A 10,324-nucleotide genomic window follows, 5' to 3' on the forward strand; every position below is an offset into this window, starting at 1 on the left:
ATAAAGTGGTATCTCGCTTGCCCGTATTTGTACAGCAAACATAAATGCTCGGGCACCTTTGAAGTTCATGGAAAGATTGGAAGTAGAGATTATCAAAGATAAAAGCATCAAAGTTATACCACAGTTAATCACATTTTGGGACAAGCATATTATACTAAGAATGACAGTTGTGCTCTCAAGAAGGTGCTCAAAGAAAGGATGGAGACTCAATGTAAAAGTAAAAGATTGACCCTTCGCAGAGGGAAGCAGGGATTGACATGTGCTAGAGCTTTTCATTTGTAAAACAGGAGTAAAATTATTTTGAGAGGTGTTTGTTGTTGTCAACGAATGATAGTGGGTACTCTAACTACCTCGTCAACCAGACTTTCAAGAGCGGCTCCCATGAAGGACGTTATCTCTACCAGCAAGGTAAATCATCCCTCTTCTCTTTTGTTTACACACGTACTTTAGTTTTATTATGGATGACACTCCCCCCAACCTTTGCTTACACAAGCCATGGTTAACCGAATCCTCAGGTGCCTTCCAACAATCTCATACCATGGATGAGTGTCTATTTGCAATTTAAGTTGCTTAATGATAAATCATGGCAAAACATGTGAAGAGAATTATTAATGAAAGTTGATTAATTGGGGCTGGGAACCCCGTTGCCAGCTCTTTTTGCAAAATTATTGGATAAGCGGATGTGTCACTAGTCCATTATGAAAGTCTGTCAAAAGTAAATGACAAGATTGAAAGATAAACACCACATACTTCCTCATGAGCTATAAAACATTGACACAAATTGAGAAGCATTTTGAAGGTTTAAAGGTAGCACATGAGAATTTACTTGGAATGGTTTGAAATGCCATGCATAGGTATTTATGGTGGACAGTTTGGAATAACTTGGTTTTCAGGGGTTTGGAAGCACGAGCAGCATTCCCGCTCGATACAAGTGAAGGCTAGCAATAGGCCGGGAAGTGACAATCAAGAGAGCAGTAACTGTCATAATCATGCTTGCGACAAAATAAATTAACGGAGGCTTAATTGACTTTTGTTCAGTCATATGCATGCGTGAGCATGTGTGATACGTCTCAAACGTATATATTATTTCTTATGTTCCATGCTACTTTTATGATCATACTCACATGTTTTATACACACTTTATGATGATTTTATGCGTTTTCCGGAACTAACCTATTAACGAGATGCCGAAGAGCCAGTTGCTGTTTTCTGCTGTTTTTGGTTTCAGAAATCCTAGTAAGGAAATATTCTCGGAATTGGACGAAATCAACGCCCGAGCATCTTATAATTCCACGAAGCTTCCAGAACACCCGAGAGGCACCAGAGGGGAGCCCTGGGGGGCCCACACATGGGGCTGGCGCGGCCCAAGGGGGGGCGCGCCCCCTATTGTGTGGCGGCTCCGTACCCCCTCCGACTCCGCCTCTTCGCCTATTTAAACGTCCCTGACCTAAATCTTCGATACGGAAAAGCCACGGTACGAGAAACCTTTCAGAGCCGCCGCCATCGCGAAGCCAAGATCCGGGGGACAGGAGTCTCTGTTCCGGCACCCTGCCAGGACGGGGAAGTGCCCAGGAAGGCATCTCCATCGACACCACCGTCATCTTCATCAACGCTGCTGTCTCCCATGAGGAGGGAGTAGTTCTCCATCGAGGCTAAGGGCTGTACCGGTAGCTATGTGGTTAATCTCTCTCCTATGTACTTCAATACAATGATCTCATGAGCTGCCTTACATGATTGAGATTCATATGAGTTTTGTATCACTATTCATCTATGTGTTACTCTAGTGATGTTATTAAAGTACTCTATTCCTCCTCCATGGTGTAAAGGTGACAGTGTGTGCATCATGTAGCACTGGGCGCAGGTTATGATTGTAATCTCTTGTAGATTATGAAGTTAATTTTTGCTATGATAGTATTGATGTGATCTATTCCTCCTTCATAGTGTGATGGTGACAGCGTGCATGCCATGTTAGTACTTGGTGTAATTGCAATGATCTATCATGCACTCTAAGGTTATTTAAATATGAACATCGAATGTTGTGGAGCTTGTTAACTCCGGCATTGAGGTGCTCTTGTAGCCCTACGCAATTAGTGGTGTTCATCATCCAACAAAAGAGTGCAGAGTGGTTTTATTGTGTGATCGATGTTGAGAGTGTCCACTAGTGAAAGTAGGATCCCTAGGCCTTGTTTCTAAGCATCGAAACTCCGTTTATTTACTGTTCTGTTGCATGTTTACTCGCTGCCATATTTTATTCAGATTGCTATTACAACTCATATACATCTATACCACCTGTATTTCACTATCTCTTCGCTGAACTAGTGCACCTATACATCTGACAAGTGTATTAGGTGTGTTGGGGACACAAGAGACTTCTTGTATCGTGATTGCAGGGTTGCTTGAGAGGGATATCTTTGACCTCTTCCTCCCTGAGTTCGATAAACCTTGGGTGATCCACTTAAGGGAAACTTGCTCGCTGTTCTACAAACCTCTGCTCTTGGAGGCCCAACACTGTCTACAAGAATAGAAGCACCCGTAGACATCAAGCACTTTTCTGGCGCCGTTGCCGGGGAGGAAAGGTAAAAAGCACTCATACTCCGGTCCCAGATAACTAAGTACTTTTCTGGCGCCATTGTGTGAGTGTTCGAAGCTATTTCCTTTAGATCCTGCAATTGCATCTTTTTTGTTTCTTTTTTACACTAGTAAGGCATAATGGACAACAATGAGCGTTTTGTTCTATTTTCTGAGTTAAGACATGGATTGTTTGATGCGAAAATTAAAAAACCTATGGAACCTTATTTGCATGCTGGTAGTAATATTAGTATGAACGCTTTGAACACTATTGTTGATAATGATATAGAAAGTTCTAAGCTTGGGGAAGCTGGTTTTGATGAGCATGATATTTTTAGTCCCCCAAGCATTGAGGAGAAAATTTTCTTTGATGATACTTTGCCTCCTATTTATGATGATTATAATTATAGTGGTCTTTTGGTGCCGCCTACTATGGAGAGTAAATTTTATTATGATTATACTATGCCTCCTACACTTGATGAGAATAATAATGATACTCCCTCCGATTCATATTAATTGACTTCAATATGGATGTATCTAGAACTAAAATGTGTCTAGGTACATTTATATTAGAGTCAATTAATACGAACCGGAGGGAGTAGCTACTTTGTTGAATTCGCTCCCACTACAATTAATAAGAATGACTATGCTTATGTTGGGAGTAGTACTTATTTTATGCATGAGACTCATGATAAGAATGCTTCATTTGATAGTTATATTGTTGAGTTTGTTCATGATGCTACTGAAAATCTTTATGAGAGAGGAAAATATGGTTGTAGAAGTTTTCATGTTACTAAAACACCTCTCTATATGCTGAAATTTTTGAAGTTACACTTGTTTTATCTTTCTATGCTTGTTGCATTATGCCTACATGACTTGTTTATTTACAAGATTCCTTTCCATAGGAAGTGGGTTAGGCTTAAATTTTGAATTTGCTTCTTGATGCTCTCTTTTGCTTCAACTCTTATTTCTTGCGAGTGCATCATTAAAATTGCTGAGCCCATCTTAATGGCTATAAAGAAAGCACTTCTTGGGAGATAACCCATGTTTTTATTTTGCTACTGTTTTGTTGTGTCTTGGAAGTTGTTACTACTGTAGCAACCTCTCCTTATCTTTATTTTATTGCATTGTTGTGCCAAGTAAAGTCTTTGATAGTAGGGTTGATACTAGATTTGGATTACTTGCGCGTAGAAACAGATTTCTATCTCGTCACGAATTTAGGCAGTGTTCTCTGTAGGTAACTCAGAAAAATCTGCCAATTTACGTGAGTGATCCTCGGATATGTACGCAACTTTCATTCAATTTGAGCATTTTCATCCGAGCAAGTCCGGTGCCTCTTAAAAAGTCGTCTTTACGGATCGTTCGTTTTGACAGATTCTGCCTTTTATTTCGCATTGCCTCTTTTGCTGTGTTGGATGGATTTCTTTGTTCCATTAACTTCCAGTAGCTTTGAGCAATGTCCAGAAGTTTTAAGAATGATTGTGTCACCTCTGAATATGTGAATTTTTGATTATGCACTAACCCTCTAATGAGTTTGTTTTGAGTTTGGTGTGGAGGAAGTTTTCAAAGGTCAAGAGAGGAGGATGATACAATATGATCAAGAAGAGTGAAAAGTCTAAGCTTGGGGATGCCCCCGTGGTTCATCCCTGCATATTTCAAGAAGACTCAAGCATCTAAGTTTGGGGATGCCCAAGGCATCTCCTTCTTCATCGACAAATTATAAGGTCACCTCTAGTGAAACTATATTTTTATTCGGTCACATCTTATGTGCTTTACTTGGAGCGTCTGTGTGCTTTTATTTTCGTTTTGTTATTTTCATTCTCTGAATAAATACATGCTTGTGTGGGAGAGAGACACGCTCCGCTGTTGCATATGAACACATGTGTTCTTAGCTTTACTTTTAATGTTCATGGCGAAGGTTGAAAGTGCTTCGTTCATTGTTATATGGTTGGAAACAGAAAATGCTGCATGTGGTAATTGGTATAATGTCTTGAATAATTTGATACTTGGCAATTTTTGTGCTCATATAGATCATGTTTAAGCTCTTGCATCATGTACTTTGCACCTATTAATGAAGAACTACATAGAGCTTGTTAAAATTTGGTTTGCATGATTGGTCTCTAGAGTCTAGATATTTTCTGGTTAAGGTGTTTGAACAACAAGGAGACGATATAAAGTCTTATAATGCTTACAATATGTTCATATGTGAGTTTTGCTGCACCTTTTATACTTGAGTTTGCTTCAAACAACCTTGCTAGCCTAGCCTTGTATTGAGAGGGATTTCTTCTCGTGCATCCAAATCCTTGAGCCAACAACTATGCCATTTGTGTCCACCATACCTACCCACTACATGGTATTTCTCTGCCATTCCAAAGTAAATTACTTGAGTGCTACCTTTAAAAATTCTATTCTTTGCCTTTGCAATATATAGCTCATGGGAAAAATAGCCTTAAAAACTATCGTCGTGAGGAATATGTACTTATGTGTCTTATTTCTTAATAAGTTGCTTGTTGAGCGGTAACCATGTTTCTGGGGACGCCATCAACTCTTTTATCTTTGTTGAATATCATGTGAGTTGCTATGCATGTTCGTCTTGTATGCGAAGTAAGGGCGATTTTCATGATCAAATGGTTTGAGTATGCATACCGTTAGAGAAGAACATTGGGCCGCTAACTAAAGCCATGATTCATGGTGGAAGTTTCAGTTTGGACAACTAATCCTCAATCTCTTATGAGAAAATTAATTGTTGTTGAATGCTTATGCATTAAAGAGGAGTCCATTATCTGTTGTCTATGTTGTCCTAGTATGGATGTCTAAGTTGAGAATAATCAAAAGCGAGAAATCCAATGCGAGCTTTCTCCTTAGACCTTTGTACGAGCGGCATAGAGGTACCCCTTTGTGACACTTGGTTGAAACATATGCTATGCAATGATAATCCATGTTAATCCAAGCTAATTAGGACAAGGTGCGAGCACTATTGGTATACTATGCATGAGGCTTGCAACTTATAGGATATCTTATACATAACACGTATGCTTTATTACTACCGTTGACAAAATTGTTTCTATGTTTTCAAAATGAAAAGCTCTAGCACAAAAATAGTAATCCATGCTTCCCTCCGCGAAGGGCCTATCTTCTATTTTATTGTTGAGTCAGTTTACCCATTCTTTGTATCTTAGAAGCAAACACTTGTATCAACTGTGTGCATTGATTCCTACATGTTCACCTATTGCACTTGTTATATTACTTTGTGTTGACAATTATCCATGAGATAAACATGTTGAAGTTGAAAGCAACTGCTGAAACTCATATCTTCCTTTGTGTTGCTTCAATGCCTTTACTAAGAATTTATTGCTTTATGAGTTAACTCTTATGCAAGTCTTATTGATGCTTGTCTTGAAAGTATTATTCATGAAAAGTCTTTGCTATATGATTCAGTTGTTTACTCATTGTCTTCACCATTGCTTCGAATCGCTGCATTCATGTCATATGCTTTACAATAGTATTGATCAAGATTATGATAGCATGTCACTTAAGAAATTATCTTTGTTATCGTTTACCTACTCGAGGGCGAGTAGGAACTAAGCTTGGGGATGCTTGATACGTCCCAAACGTATCTATAATTTCTTATGTTCCATGCTACTTTTATGATGATACTCACATGTTTTATACACACTTTATGGTGATTTTATGCGTTTTCCGGAACTAACCTATTAACGAGATGCCGAAGAGCCAGTTGTTGTTTTCTGCTGTTTTTGGTTTCAGAAATCCTAGTAAGGAAATATTCTCGGAATTGGACGAAATCAACGCCCAGCATCTTATAATTCCACGAAGCTTCCAGAACACCTGAGAGGCACCAGAGGGGAGCCCTGGGGGCCCACACATGGGGCTGGCGCGGCCCAAGGGGGGGCGCCCCCCTATTGTGTGGCGGCTCCGTACCCCCTCCGACTCCGCCTCTTCACCTATTTAAAGGTCCCTGACCTAAATCTTCGATACGGAAAAGCCACGGTACGAGAAACCTTCCAGAGCCGCCGCCATCGCGAAGCCAAGATCTGGGGATAGGAGTCTCTGTTCCGGCACCCTGCCGGGACGGGGAAGTGCCCCCGGAAGGCATCTCCATCGACACCACCACCATCTTCATCAACGCTGTTGTCTCCCATGAGGAGGGAGTAGTTCTCCATCAAGGCTAAGGGCTGTACCGGTAGCTATGTGGTTAATCTCTCTCCTATGTACTTCAATACAATGATCTCATGAGCTGCCTTACATGATTGAGATTCATATGAGTTTTGTATCACTATTCATCTATGTGTTACTCTAGTGATGTTATTAAAGTACTTTATTCCACCTCCATGGTTTAAAGGTAACAGTGTGTGCATCATATAGTACTTGGCGTAGGTTATGATTGTAATCTCTTGTAGATTATGAAGTTAATTATTGCTATGATAGTATTGATGTGATCTATTCCTCCTTCATAGTGTGATGGTGACGGTGTGCATGCTATGTTAGTACTTGGTGTAATTGCAATGATCTATCATGCACTCTAAGGTTATTTAAATATGAAAATCGAATGTTGTGGAGCTTGTTAACTCCGGCATTGAGGTGCTCTTGTAGCCCTACGCAATTAGTGGTGTTCATCATCAAACAAAAGAGTGTAGAGTGGTTTTATTGTGTGATCAATGTTGAGAGTGTCCACTAGTGAAAGTAGGATCCCTAGGCCTTGTTTCTAAGCATCGAAACTCCGTTTATTTACTGTTCTGTTGCATGTTTACTCGCTGCCATATTTTATTCAGATTGCTATTACCACTCATATACATCTATACCACCTGTATTTCACTATCTCTTCGCCGAACTAGTGCACCTATACATCTGACAAGTGTATTAGGTGTGTTGGGGACACAAGAGACTTCTTGTATCGTGATTGCAGGGTTGCTTGAGAGGGATATCTTTGACCTCTTCCTCCCTGAGTTCGATAAACCTTGGGTGATCCACTTAAGGGAAACTTGCTGCTGTTCTTCAAACCTCTGCTCTTGGAGGCCCAACACTGTCTACAAGAATAGAAGCACCCGTAGACATCAATGTGCCAAGTTGATTCAAGTGAATTATTCAGAGGAGGATACCACAATGTCATATCTATCTATGAATAAAACAATGCAAGCAAATATTTATGACATGCTACTCATATTAATAAATTGGAGCTAAACATGAGAGATCATGAACTACTACACTTTCTTGAATGACATATACCTCACATGAACCAACTAAGCATGCTCACATGGATGAGTATATGTACAAAAATGAAAACAAATAGAGTTCATACCAGCCTCTCACCACAGTCGAATTGTCGTAGATCGTCATTATTGCCTTTCACTTGTGTAGCTTGAATAATATGGAATGAAAACCACGCTCCAGCCACCGAAAACCATTGAACTCATAATGAACTTTATGAAACCAAAGAAGAAAAGCAAATATTTTTGATATTTTCGAATTAGAAACAAGAACAAAAGGAAACAAGCAAACAAAACAAAATCTTTTTGGATTTTCTTATAGCAAACCAACGATAGTAAATAAAGCAAAATAAGAGCAAGAAACCAAAATAAACAAGTGGTGAAGAGAAACAACAGAAATATTTTTGGTATTTTTGTGTTTTAGGAAAGAAACAAAGCAAAAACAAGAAAATGAAAACTAGAAGAGTCACATAAACACAAAGCAGCAGGAATTCGTCAAACTTGACAGCAGTACAGTAATCGATTTTTAAGAAATTCTTCCGCTGCTCAGCTCGAAAAGTGTTCAACTAATGAAAGTTATATAACAACCTGGGTAACAGGCAAAAAAATTGGCTTCGCAAAATAACGTTCTGGCTGTTTTTGAGATTTTTTTTGGTATCAGTCCAGAATCTGTTTTCAATCAGCACTTCCCCAAATATCATCTCCCTCTTATTAGAAAACCACTTCAAGAAACTGTTGCGGTCAGAAACCCACCGGCGGGCAGCGATGGGCAACACCGTAGAGCCGGGAATCTCCCAGGACTGCGGCTGGCCCTGGTCCCTCCGAGCGACGGCCCGCAAAGCCTTCGGCACGCACGTCCGATGCCGATGCAGGGCGTGCCACCTGACCTATACCGGTCGGGAAGGTGTTGGAGAATGCCTCGCTTAGTTTCTCGCATGGCATACACGTAAACGTTAAATACGAGCCTCGATCGGCTCTCAGGTTGTCTCGTGAATCGGCTCAAAGAGCCGATCCACCCATGATGTGTACGAGGTGTACGATCAGATGGTGGTCCTGCTTGATCAAGATAAAGCTAAAACGACCTACTACGATTTGGGGTTTTCACCGCATAATCGGAACATCCTACTCGTGATCGAGCCTCGCGGCCACGCACGGTGATCGTAAACCGACCCTTCACAAGGCCTAAAAACCAACACGAAGTTGATCCTCGAAACATCCTGTCTAGGGCTAGCAAACTACACCCTACGCGCCGCTGGATCCTTCGACCCGTTTGTAAGGCCTAACAATGCAGATATTAAACTAATCCTTGAAGAATCAAGGAGCAATCATAACGGATCGGATCTACTAAACAATGATCAAGCGGGGTGCCGCCCTTACACCCAAGATAGGTGTAAGGGCGGATAGATGCCTAAGGGTCGCACGACTATAGCATATGATACGAAGAACAATGCTAACCCTAAAACATCTATGATAACTACGTTGCTCGCCATCAAAAAGGCTTCAGCACGAGCAACGCATGGAAGACGAATAAACGTGTGCTGCCTAGATCGCAAGATGCGATCTAGGCAGCATGGTGCTTACCGGAAGAAACCCTCGAGACGGGGAGTTGGCGATGCGCCGAGATTGGTTTGTGGTGAACGTTGATTGTTGTTTATTTCATAAACCCTAGATACATATTTATAGTCCGGGGGACTTTCTAACGTGGGAATAATCCCAACCGGGCACGAGCCCAAACTCCTTCTAACCGACACGCATCCTACTATGTTACAGATACACGGGCAAACTAGCCCAAACTTGATACACAAGGCCGATTCATGTATTCCTTCTATGTATATTCTTCAAGCCCATCTCCAATCGCGGCCCACATCTGATCCGGTCAAATTCTGGTGATAACACATGCCCCCTGGTTTTGGAAATGACATTTCCAAAATCATTACGCTTTTCCTTCGTCGGGTCATGTCGTGGCAGAGCAGAACTGCCGCAGAATCTTCCATCATTTCGCCTCGCCTCCTGGGCTTCTCTGCACGAACTGATAATTTCGGCATCACGTCCTCGAGAACCGTCATGGCATTAAATCTCCACTACACCCCCTTTATTTATCCGCGCCGAACGGTTCGCCACTTCATCCCCCTGCTCTGTTCTGTCCACCAGCGCCCAAAAAACCCTCTTCCCCTGTAGCAATGTCTTCCTCTTCCTCTTCCCCCTCAGGCCTCCCCCTCCAATCTTCGCCGAAGAGCAAGAACGAAGACGACCTCCACTCCGGGGCGAACCCCATCTCCTCCGACAAGGAGGAGAAATAAGAAGAAGTAGAGAAGACAGAGGCCTCCCCCTCCACCAGGCACCCGCCGAAGAAGCGCTCCCGCATGTGGGCGGACAGCGAGGACGAGGATGATGACGAGGAAGGAGAAGAGGAGGAGGAGGAGGAGGATGATTCCTCCTCTTCCGCTGGGTACCCGCCGGCGAAGCGCTTCCGCGCTTGGGCGGACAGCGAAGATGATGATGATGACGAGGAAGAAGAAGAAGCTCCGGCC

The sequence above is a fragment of the Lolium rigidum genome, chromosome 1, assembly GCF_022539505.1.
Source record: "Lolium rigidum isolate FL_2022 chromosome 1, APGP_CSIRO_Lrig_0.1, whole genome shotgun sequence".
Taxonomy (NCBI): Eukaryota; Viridiplantae; Streptophyta; class Magnoliopsida; order Poales; family Poaceae; genus Lolium; species Lolium rigidum.